Raw genomic sequence first — 12070 nt, 5'->3', positions numbered from 1 at the left:
CCCTCATTGCAAATTATTCTTTGGCTCAGCTTTCTGGTGTAAATTGCATCTTAGTGAAGCACTTTGGAAGTTCTTTCATATCAATTATGCTACATCAATGAAAGTGGTTGCAAGCCAGGGGCGGGATGGTAGCGCAGTGGTTAGCACTGTTGCTTCACAGCTCCACGGACCCAGGTTCGATTCACAGTTGGGTAACTGTCTGTGTGGGGTATGCATTTTGTCCCTGTGTCTGCGTGGCTTTCCTCCCACAGTCCAAAGATGTGCAGATTAGGTGGATTGGCCATGCAAAATTGCTCTTAGTGTCCAAAGAGTTTAGATGGGTTACTGGGTTACAAGGATAGGGTGGAGGTGTGGACTTAGATAGGGTGATCTTTCCATGGGCCGGTGCAGACTCAATGGGCCGAATGGCCTCCTTTTGCACTGTAAATTCTATGATCTATATTCTAAGAAGTGTATTGCTGTTTATTTGCCATATTATTTTGAGTTTAATTAATAATTCTTGTAAACTAACTCCACTGCTAGTTTCAACGATCACACCATGATGTTTACCATCTTGTGAAGCGGACAGAAACATGTGGTGGCAAACAGATGTGGGTCGTTCCTGCTTAGCATTCTGGTAATAAGGAGCAATAAACGCACACAGGGCAATCAGAATTTAAAGTACCGTGCAACTTTAGGGATCCATTGTAGAAAGGTCATTGAATTCTATCTTGACTACTGTGATGTCCAAGATGGGAACTGGTGTTGTGCGGGGTATCAATTTAGATTAGAATGAGCGGAGAGTTGGGTAACATCTCTTTACTCAGGAAGCTTTTCGAAGAGAAAATGCTTTGTCACAGGAAGTGGTTGAGGATGAGGCTTTTGCACAATAAAGGGAACAGTCAGTAATACGGGATATACCCAAGGTTACTACAGGAAGCAAGGGAGGAGATTGCTGTGCCGTTGGCAATGAATTTTGCATCCTCACTCTCCACTGGAGCAGTACTGGATGATTGGAGGGAGGTAAATATTGTTACCCTGTTCAAGAAAGGAAATAGGGAAATCCCTGGGAATTACAGACCAGTCAGTCTTACGTCTGTGATGAACAATATACTGGAAAGGATTCTGAGATATGGGGGGGGCGATCCTCCAAAATGGAGATAAGTGTTCATGCTGTCGTGAACGCAGGGAGTCAGCACGGCGCTGGAGCGGTTCACGCCACTCCAACTCAACATGGCGTCAGGGTTCAGGGGCTGGCTGCGCAACAAAGTAGGCTCAGGGAGGAGAGGTCGGCCTGCCGATTGGTGGGTCCTGATCGCGGGTCAGACCCCATCGGAGCCCCCCCCCTCCCCCGGTAAGGAGCGCTTTCCCCTGCCCCACAGGCCACCCCCTCACCCTTCGCGCAGAGTTCCCGCCGGCAACGACCAGGGGTGAACGGTGCCAACGGGACTCTGCCGTATCCGCGGCTGCTCTGCCGGAGATTCGCCGATTCCAGCGGCCCACGGCCGGCACCGTGTCAAACGCGCCGGCTCAAATGGCGCTGATTCTCCACACCTCGGAGAATCGCATGCCGGCGTCGTGGCGTGGTTGCGCCGATTCTCCGGCCTGGCTCAGGGCTCGGAGAATCGCACCCAGGATTTATGACTGTTTAGAAAAATATAGTTTGATTCAAGATAGTCAGCATGGCTTTGTGAGGGGCAGATCATGCCTCACAAGCCTCGTTGAATTCTTTGAGGATGTGATGAGACACATTGATGAAGGTCGGCAGTGGATGTGGTGTCTGTGGATTTCAGCAAGGCATTTGATAAGGTTCCCCATGGTAGGCTCCTTCATAAAGTCAGGGGGCATGGGGTACAGGGAAATTTGGCTGTCTGGATACAGAATTGGCTGGCTGAAAGATGACAGCGAGTGGTAGTGAATAGAAAGTATTCACTACCACTGAATACTTATACACTGAATACTGAAATACCCGTGAGGGGCCTCACGGTAGCATGGTGGTTAGCATCAATGCTTCACAGCTCCAGGGTCCCAGGTTCGATTCCCGGCTGGGTCACTGTCTGTGTGGAGTCTGCACGTCCTCCCTGTGTGTGCGTGGGTTTCCTCCGGGTGCTCCGGTTTCCTCCCACAGTCCAAAGATGTGCGGGTTAGGTGGATTGGCCATGCTAAATTGCCCGTAGTGTAAGGTTAATGGGGGGATTGTTGGGATATGGGTTACGTGGGTTTAAGTAGGGTGATCATTGCTCGGCACAACATCGAGGGCCGAAGGGCCTGTTCTGTGCTGTACTGTTCTATGTTCTATGTTCTATTCTGCCTGGAGGTCGGTGACCAGTGATGTCCCGCAGAAACCTGTTCTTGGACCTCTGCTCTTTGTGGTTTTTATAAATGACTTGAATGAGGAAGTGGAAGGGTGGGTTAGTAAGTTTGCCGATGACATGAAGGTTGGTGGAGTTGTAGATAGTATTGAGGGCTGTTGCAGGTTACAACAGGACATTGATGGGATGCAGAGCTGGGCTGAGAAGTGGCAGACATAGTTCAACCGAGATAAATGTAAAGTGATTCATTTTGGAAGGTTGAATTTGAATGCTGAATACATGGTAAAAGGCAAGATTGTTGGAACTGTGGAAGAACAGAGGGATCTTGGGATCCACATACATAGAGCCCTCAAAGTTGCCATCCAGGTTGATAGGGTTGTTAAGAAGGCGTATGGTGTGCTGGTTTTCATTAACAGGGGGATTGAGTTTAAGAGCTGCGATGTTTTGCTGCAGCTTTATAAAACCCTGGTTCGACCACACTTGGAATATTGTGTCCAATTCTGGTCACCTCATTACAGGAAGGATGTGGATGCTTTGGAGAGGGTGCAAAGCAGGTTTACCAGGATGCTGCCTGGACTGGAGGGCATGTCTTATGAAGAACGGTTGAGGGAGCTTGGGATTTTCTCACACTGGAGCGAAGAAGGAAGAGAAGTGACTTGATGGAGGTGTACAAGGTGAAGAGAGGCATGAATAGAGTGGATAGCCGGAGACTTTTCCCCAGGGCAGAAATGGCTGCCACGAGGGGACATTATTTGAAGGTGACTGGAGGAAGGTATAGGGGAGATGTCAGAGGTCGGTTCTTTACACAGAAAGTGGTGGATGCATGGAATGCACAGTCAGCAGAGGTGGTGGAGTCAGTCATTGGGGACATTTAAGCGACGCTTGGACAGGCACATGGACAACAGTAAAATGAAGGGGTGTAGGTTAGGTTGATCTTAGATTATGATAAGAGATCGGCACACCATTGTGGGCCAAAGGGCCTATACTGTGCAGTATTCTATGTCCTATGTTCTATGATTTGAGGCGAGTGGGGCGAGGGGGCTAACTGGATTACAGGGGAAAAGCAAGTCAGTTTAATTCATTTTGCGTGGCTGCATCAAAAAGCTGGTACAGACATCATCATGGGTCAAATGGCCACCTCCCAGAAGGAAAAAAGCAGTAAAACAGAGAAATAAGAATACTTCAAAACGGAACACCAGAAAGATGGGGAATTAGGGGCCGGAATTCTTCGGCCGTTCACTGGCGGCGAGATTCTCTGGTCCCGCCGGCAGCGCAACCCCACCCGCGGGTTTCCCAGCGGCATGGGGTGGCTACAATGGGAATTCCTATTGACAGCTGCGGGAACTGAGTATCCAGTCGCCAGCGAACGGTGAGCCGCCTCCCGCTGCTGAGAAGCACGTGGCTGGGAGGCTGGCGAATCAAGCCCAAGAATACTGGTCTGAACTGATTTTTCCTTCAGGGAATGCTTCTAGCATGCCTTTGGCATGCATGACACACCTATGTTTGTATGTTGGACCTGTTTCTGGATACTGCTCTTTTTACTCCGAGTGGAGAGAGACAGAGAGAGCTCGAATTATTTTAGGACGGGGTGCCGCTTGATTGTGACGCATTACATGTTTGAATAGCATTCTGATAGCCACTGTTTAGATGCACACATAGAACATAGAATTTACAGTGCAGAAGGAGGCCATTTGGCCCATCGAGTTTGCACCGGCTCCTGGAAAGAGCACCCTACCCAAGGTTAACACCTCCAGCCTATCCCCGTAACCCAGTAACCCCACCCAACACTAAGGGCAATTTTGGACACTAAGGGCAATTTATCATGGCCAATCCACCTAACCTGCACATCTTTGGACTGTGGGAGGAAACCGGAGCACCCGGAGGAAACCCACGCCCACAAGGGGAGAATGTGCAGACTCCGCACAGACAGTGACCCAAGCCGGAATCGAACCTGGGACCCTGGAGATTGTGCTATCCACAATGCTACCGTGCTTCCCCTAATAATAATAATCTTTTATTGTCACAAGTATGAAGTTAGTGTGAAAAGCCCCTAGTCACCACATTACGGCGCCTATTTGGGTAAGCTGGTACGGGAATTGAACCCGTGCAGCTGGCCTTATTCTGCATTAGAGACTAGCTGTCTAGCCCACTGAGCTAAACCAGCCCTAAGCAAACTGATGAGCAGCTGATTGGATCAGCTATGGGAAAGCAGTTGCTTCTTTCTGCTTTCACCCCAGCAGGGTCAGCTGAGAAAACGGTGATGTTGTCTTCCAATGTAATGCATGAACAACAATATCCAAGTAGGATAAGTTCTTGGTAAATTCTTCTCTCCGTTTTTTAATATATTTTATTTTCTCCCTTCTCTTTACGTCTCCTTTTACAATCCCCTGGCCAGGAGGCCATTGGCCTGTTTCCCAGGCTCCATCAATTGATTTCTCGAATGACTCGGTCATACTTGCATCTGACGAGCTCCCGCTCAGCTTCTTCTGTTCCTTTGTGAGGGGAGCTAAGATTCAGCTTCATGTATTTTTAGACCTCCATTTGCGGGAACGGAGATGGGGGATATTGATATTTAAAATCCAAAGGGAGATATCAGTCCAGAGGTAAAGCTGTCAGGCCAATCTGAACAAAAATCCGAGGATATCCATCTGGTATTGCAGTCTACATCACTTGATCCTACCCAGATCATAACATCTCAGGGTCCCAACAGGATTGGAACCAAGTGTGTTGTCATTGTTGCATGCATTTGTAACTCATCAAGTGTCCGTGCCTGGATTGGCCAACCTCGAATTGGTCAGATTGGGGTTTGACAACTTTCAGAAGTCCACAGTAAAAGCTTTCAAAGTCATTTTAATGTGGAAGGGCTTGAGTTTAAAATGCAAAGAGCATGCTGAAATTCAGCGTTACATAACTGACAATATCAGTATGTATTAAAGCCATGGATGAACATGATCCTGTAACTGGAGGCAATGTGCGTCAGACAGTCCTAAATAACTGAGGAATTTTTTTCAGCAATAGTACGTCTTGATCTCAAAGGGCCGGCAGAAATTTTAATTAATTTTGTGGCTCATCAGTATCTTCCCCCAGATTTATTTGTAAAAGGATGAGAGACATAACAAATCAGCTGGTCTAGAAAAGCAGGCTTTGTATATCTATTTTTCCCTTGCCTCTTGTAGTTCATTTTGGAGATATGAGTTTCAGTCAATCCCTTCAGCATCCTTTGTGCTTACCGAGGAGCCCTGACACTAATACTTTGTGGCTGGTGATGAAATGGCAGCTTGATCGGAAGTCAATGCCTTAAAATGGAGTTCAGCCCCATCCCAAAAAACATGTTGTTTCGACAGCACAGTACTCTACCAATATTCTGAACTGTAGCTGCTGCTGTGTTTAATAAGAAATCCAACCCTTATTTGTGTTTATTTGTTACCAAGAAAAGCTCTCTTGCTTATGTGTGCATTTATATTGTGCCTTTAACACATTGAAATTCCCTAAGACTTTTAATCAGGTCGAAATTGTGGATGCGTGTGGTCAACGGTGTGAAAGACTACAGGTAGATTGAGAAGGATAAAGAGAGATTATGCGATATTGTCGTGGCCAGAGTGCTGTGGCAGGAGAAACCTTGGCCGGGATTCTCCCCTACCCGGCGGGGCGTGGGGGTCCCGGCGTGATGGAGTGGCGTGAACCACTCCGGCGTCGGGCCGCCCCAAAGGTGCGGAAGTCTCCGCACCTTTAGGGGCCAAGCCCTCACCTTGAGGGGCTAGGCCCATGCCGAAGTGTTTCCCGTTCCGCCGGCTGGTGTGGAAGGTCCTTGGCGCCACGCCAGTCGGGGCCAAAGGGACTTCGCCGGCCGGCGGAAGTCCGTGCACACGCCGGTGGGCCCCGATCGTGGCCAGGCCACCGTGGGGGCACCCCCCCCCCCCGGGTCAGATCACCCCGCGCACCCCCCAGGACTCCGGAGCCCGCCTGCTCCCGCAGGTAAGGTAGGTGGTTTGATCCGCGCCAGCGAGAGAGGGTTGACAGCGGCGGGACTTCGGCCCATCCCGGGCTGGAGAATCACCGGGGGGGGGGGGGGGGGGGGGCGCCGACCGGCACGATTCCCGCCCCCGCCGAATCTCTGGTGGTGGAGAATTCGGGACACAGCGGGGGCGGGATTGACGCCGGCCCCCGGCGAAACCCAGCGGGGGGGGGGGTCGGAGAATCCCGCCCCTTGTTGCAAATGATCAGACATGGTGTTGCAGGATAGATTTGGGAGGCAAGAATACTTTCAAAGACACTGAAAAGGAAAGAGAGGTTGGTGTTAAGGTGGTAGTTTGCAAGGATGGTAGGGTCATGCATACATTCATTGCAAAAGTGGGTAATGAGGGCAGATTTGAAAGGGAAGGTGACAGTACCTCAGGAGAAAGAAACGTTTACAATGTCAAACTAGCATCGGGGTGGGCATGGTGTCAGGAAGGAATGATGGCTCGTTAGCAGTTAACTGAGAATAGGGTTGAAAGAGCAGGAGATGGGCCTCATGGACTATGTGAGATAAGAGGGGCATGTGGGGAGGTACAGGAGACGTACTAGAGAAACATGTCAATTCAATGTTAGGGCAGGGGGATCTTTAGGGGAACTGGTTGGCTAAGGAATGGGAGTGATATGGCTATAGTCCTCAATTTTGGGGGCAAAGTAATCTTTAGGCTCTTTCTAGGCCCAATTCTTGGATTGTGCTGTTCATTAATCCCAGCTAGTTCAGTGGTGAGAATGTGTCGGCCTCAAACCTCCAGATTAAGGAGAAGAAAACATCAGTTGATGGTTCTGCTCCTGACCGCTATCCAGTGGCCCAGTACGTGCTCACCCAGTACATATCAATGTGTATAAATGGCTCAAAACAGGATTATGAACACAAGAACACAAATAATAGGAGCAGGAGTAGATGGTATGGCTTGTTGAGCCTGCTCCATCATTCAATAGGTTGGTGGCGAAGGTTTGGCCATAACTCCATCCACTCTCCATACCCCTTCATTCCCTCAGAAACCAAAAATCTGTCTACCAGGTTGACCCAATGCCATGCATCATCACATGCACACTCTTGACATCTCTCTCCAGCAGCTCCAAGTCTCTCCATCTGAAAGCTGCCTTGCTCTGCAGTTTCATTGCATCATTGCCTTATCCGGTTCAATAACTAAAAACTTTTTCTCTTCCTTTCAGATGTTTATGGAACACAAGCTCCAACAACTCACTGATTTCAATGCCCTTCCAGATCTCTCTTCCCCTCACCTTCCTCTGATCCCATCCCTTTTGCTAATCCCATCTCTTTTGCTGTGTATTTACAATACGCTCGGACCTTCCCCTCTCTGGCTCTGAATGATTTGTCCTCAGCAAAGAACACAGTTTTATCCCCCATCTCACTGAATTCTGAGCTCGGCACAACGTTAAACTTTGCTTTTGTCACCCACACATCAGTGTTCAATACTTTGGTCAGGGGCCCTCTCTCGGTCAAGGAATCTGTCACCAGTCTTCAATATTCTCCTTCCCCCTGGATCTCTCCCTCTGGTTTCTTAACTGCTTTTGATCTTTTCATTAAGATCTGTTGGCATGACGTCAGCTGGCTCCCTTCTCTGACTTTAACCTGTCTCCCACTGAACTTGCTGCACTCTGTTGTCTCAGGTCTAACTCTGACATTGTTATCAAATCTGCTGACAAGGATGTTGCTGTTGTCTGGTTACCTCAGCCTGGTAGAAGCCGACTGCCAATTCTCCAACACTTCCTTCTACTCCCCTCTGGACCATGATCCCACCACAAAACATCAAGCCATTGTTTCCAGGACTTTCAATGACTTCATCACCTCGGGAGATATTCCCTCCCCAGCTCCCCACCTGATAGTTCTCTGACCCTGAACAACTTGCTTCAATCTGCTTTCCAAAACCCATAAACTGTCCTTGTGGACCTATTGTTTCAGCCAATTCCTGCCACACTAAATTTTGTTCATAGAATCATAGATCCCTAAAGTGCAGAAGGAGACCATCCGACCCATCGAGTCTGCGCCGGTCCTTCGTTTGAGCACTCTACCTATGTTTACTCCGCCATCCACCTTGCCCCATCTCCATAACCCCATAACCTAACCTGCACATCCCTGGACACCAAGGGGCAATTTAGTGTGGTCAATCCACCTAACCCGCATATCTTTGGACTGGGGCAGGAAACCGGAGTACTGGAGGAAAACCACACAAAGGGAGTGTCTTGTTATGCTCTTGGCATAGCATAAGCTGCTTCCTTGATGTTCACTCTGACAAACGAAGGTTCAGACGTGGAGAGAACTTCAACACGTTTATTAAACTATTTACAATTCTCCTACTCGGATTCGCCTCTACTGTTAATCCTTCTATAGCTACTCAGACTGACGAACCAGTCTGCTACAATCCACGAGGTGGGTGTGATGTTCAATCAACCATGTGTCTGTACTCACTGAGTGTCTCCACTGGAAAGAGGAAGATCATGTGTGCTGTGTCCTTTAAATATGGGTTGGTGCAATGCCTCCCTGTGGTAGTGTCACCTCTGTGTGTATCGTGAATGCCCATTGGTCATGTCCTATCTTACTGACCTATTGGTTGAGTGTCTGTGTGTTATGTCTCTGGTGCTCCCTCTAGTCTCTAGCTAGTCTACGTGTACTTACATTAACCCCTTGTGTATCTACAGTGATGCATATGACTACAGGGAGAAGATAAAAACTCTGCACAGTAACCAAAGGCCTGAATTGAACCTGAATCCCTGGTGCTTTGAGGCAGCAGTGCCAACCACTGTGCTGCCCCAGATTATTCTTTGAATATTACTGATTTTTTTTCCCCTTTTCCAGTGTCTCCCTTATTCTTCTGACGCCACATATCATTTCAACTATTTACTGTTTCTTGGTCCAAACTGCCTCTTCTTCACTGCGGACATCCTCTCTGTACACCTCAATCTCCCACCAAGAAGGTATTAGGGGCTGGAATAATCTATTTTTGGGACTTTGTCCCCACGCCGGTGTTACGCCAAAAAAAATGGACATTAATAATAGAGCCCCCGATCGGCCACAGCCCGACCCGAATTGCCTGCCCAAAATTACCCTGGTCCTGTATAAGGCCCCCCATCCTCCGATCGGCCCGACCATGGCGGCCGCGGACTGAGTCCGCTTTTCAGGGCCCAGATAATCTCGATTTTGGCATCGAGGTGTGGAAAATCCAGCCCCAGAGCTGTCTGCTTCTTTCTAGAATGGAGGCCCAACTAGTTTCTATCCACCGTCATCCTCCTTTGCCTAGCTGAATGGAACAATTTCTCCTTTAACTCATCTTAGGTCCTCCAAGCAAAATTTGTTGCTATTGAAACCACTTCTGTCCTCGCTATGCCTGCTTTTTAGAGAGATTTATTGAACATTTCTTGTTCCAGTCCTATTCGGGCCTCCGTCCACAACTCTTGTAGATTGATAACTGTATCAATGTCATTTCCTGTTCACGCCCGGAACTCAAAAACTTCACCAAGTTTCTTTCCAATTTCTACCCTACTATCACTTCACATGGTCGATGCACCACTTCCCATCCCTTCCACAATACTTCTGTTTCCATTTCTGGGGATAGGCTATCAACTAATGTTCATTATAAGACCAACTAGTTCCCACAGCTATCTCAACTACACTTCCTCAAACCTTGCTTCCTGTAAGGGCTCCATCCCATTCTCCGAGTTTCTCCATTGCCACCGCATCTCTTCCAATGATACAGCCTTCCATACCGGATATGTCCTCCTTTTTCCTCAAACACGACTTTCCCTCCATTATAGATGATAGGGCCCTCGACTGTCTCTGACCCATTTACTGCACTTTAGCTATCACCCCTCTCCCTCGCCCCCTCCTTCCCAGAACCGCCATAGCTTTGCCATCTATCTCACCGATGTCCGCATTTAGTGGATCATCCTCTGTCATTCCAGTTAATTCAATGCCAACATATCTTCCCAGTTCCTTTTAGCATTCCGAAGGGACCGTTCCCTTCACAACATCCTGGTCCTCTCCTCAGTCATCCACTTCCCACTGCACCTTTCCACTGAAACACAGGAGACGTAACAATGCCATTTTACTTCCTCTCTCGTCACCTTCCAAGGCCCCCAACACTCCCTCCGGGTGAAGCAGTGGTTTATGTGTACTTCTAACCACTGAATATACTGAATTCACTGCTCACAATGCAGTATCCTCTAAACTGGGGAGACCAAACACAAATTGGGTGACCGCTTTGCAGAATGCCTCCACTCAGTTGACCTCCATTTTAATTCTCCACCTTATTCTCATTCTGTCTTCTCTGTCCTCGGCCTGCTGTAGTGTTCCAATGAAGCTCAGCACAAGCTCAAGGAACAGTGTCTCATCTTTCAATTAGGCACTTTTGGACTCAGCATTGAGTTCAACAATTTCAGGCCCCCCCACTTTGTTCCTTTTTTTCTGCATGTGCTAATCTTTTTTCTTTAAAACTTTTGATTGGAATTTCACATTATTTGTTTGACAATTTGTTTTATATTACCTATTACGAGCTTGAATGTTAAGTTACCCGTGTCGTACCCGTGAGTAGTATTTTATAGAAAGTAATCCGGGTGCGGTTGTAGTTTATACAAGGAGAAAAAAAAACAATAAGAGGTACATGTTACATATAAACAAAGAAATTTAACGACAATAATAAAGAGAAAAAGAAGAAGAAAATCAAACAAGTTAACCGGAGTACGAATAGACTAGATCCACTGTACATAGCTACAGTTATCTGCTTTGTTTTTCTTTGGTGGCTGTATACTTTAGCTGGCCAGTCAGCCTCTGCTGCGTTGCCTGTTGTTGACCCTGGCTTGTGCTTTATTGTTTGTTATTATGCCCTCTAGTCTTTTTTTTGCCATTGGGTTTATTCCCTTGCCCCTGTGCTCCTTGCATCTCGTGGTCTTCTTGTGGGCTTTTATCCCCTTCCCTCCCTCTCTGCTCTCCCCCCCCCCCCCCCCCTCTTCCTTTTGCTAGCCGTGGCTCCTCTGTTTCTCCCTCACCTCCAACCTCCTCCCTGTTCTATTGGCTGTTGGCTACAATCAGATCCTGGACCAAGTTGGTGAATGGCTTCCACGCTTTGCAGAAGCCCTCTTCCAACATTCGGATGGCAAATTTGACTTTCTCCAATTGGAGAAATTCCGACTGGCGGGACAGCCAGTCTGCAACTTTGGGTGGTGCTGCTGATTGCCAGCCGAGCAGGATTCTTCGGCGGGCGATTAGGGAGGCAAAAGAAAGGAACGTCGGCCCCCTTCCCCATGAAAGGTTCTGGCTGGTCTGATATCCTGAAGTCTGCCACTTTCGCCTTGGCACCATCCTCACCCCCATTGCCTCAAAGATAGCCAGCCTGGGGTATGCCCAGAACATGCGCGTGTGGTCGCCAGGGCCTCCCTGGCACTATCCACATTTGCGCACGTGCCGATCTTAATCTTATCTTTCATGCTTTTGCTTTCGAACACAATTATTCACTACTCTGCTCTACACCCTCACTCTAGACAACATGTTTGCTTCTTTCCTAAAGAATTACCATTCGCTTTGTCTTTTGTACCATGAAACTGCCCTCCATCCTATCCTAGGCCTCCCCTTTTGTTCTTCCTCCCCATTCCCCCTGTTCACTTGCTCAAAAACCCTTACATTTCTGTCTTCCTTTCTTGAACTGAGACGGAACTCTGTTTCTCCCTTCCTTCTGCGGAGTATTTCTCTCATTTACTGTTTGTTATTTCAAGTTCAGCTCTGCTATCTCAAACCTATACCCAACAGT

General features: G+C 48.1%; 1 protein-coding gene across 1 annotated transcript in view; it reads right to left on the bottom strand.

Annotated features, from left to right (window-relative positions):
- caln1 (calneuron 1) overlaps positions 1-12070 on the bottom strand; it is a 482787-nt gene that overhangs the window by 6694 nt on the left and 464023 nt on the right. The gene's annotated exons all lie outside the window — the stretch shown is intronic.

Source organism: Scyliorhinus canicula, chromosome 12 (assembly GCF_902713615.1).
Source record: "Scyliorhinus canicula chromosome 12, sScyCan1.1, whole genome shotgun sequence".
NCBI classification, from domain to species: Eukaryota; Metazoa; Chordata; class Chondrichthyes; order Carcharhiniformes; family Scyliorhinidae; genus Scyliorhinus; species Scyliorhinus canicula.
The sequence above is the reverse complement of the archived record's forward strand: the minus strand, read 5'-3'. Positions and strand labels throughout refer to the sequence as shown.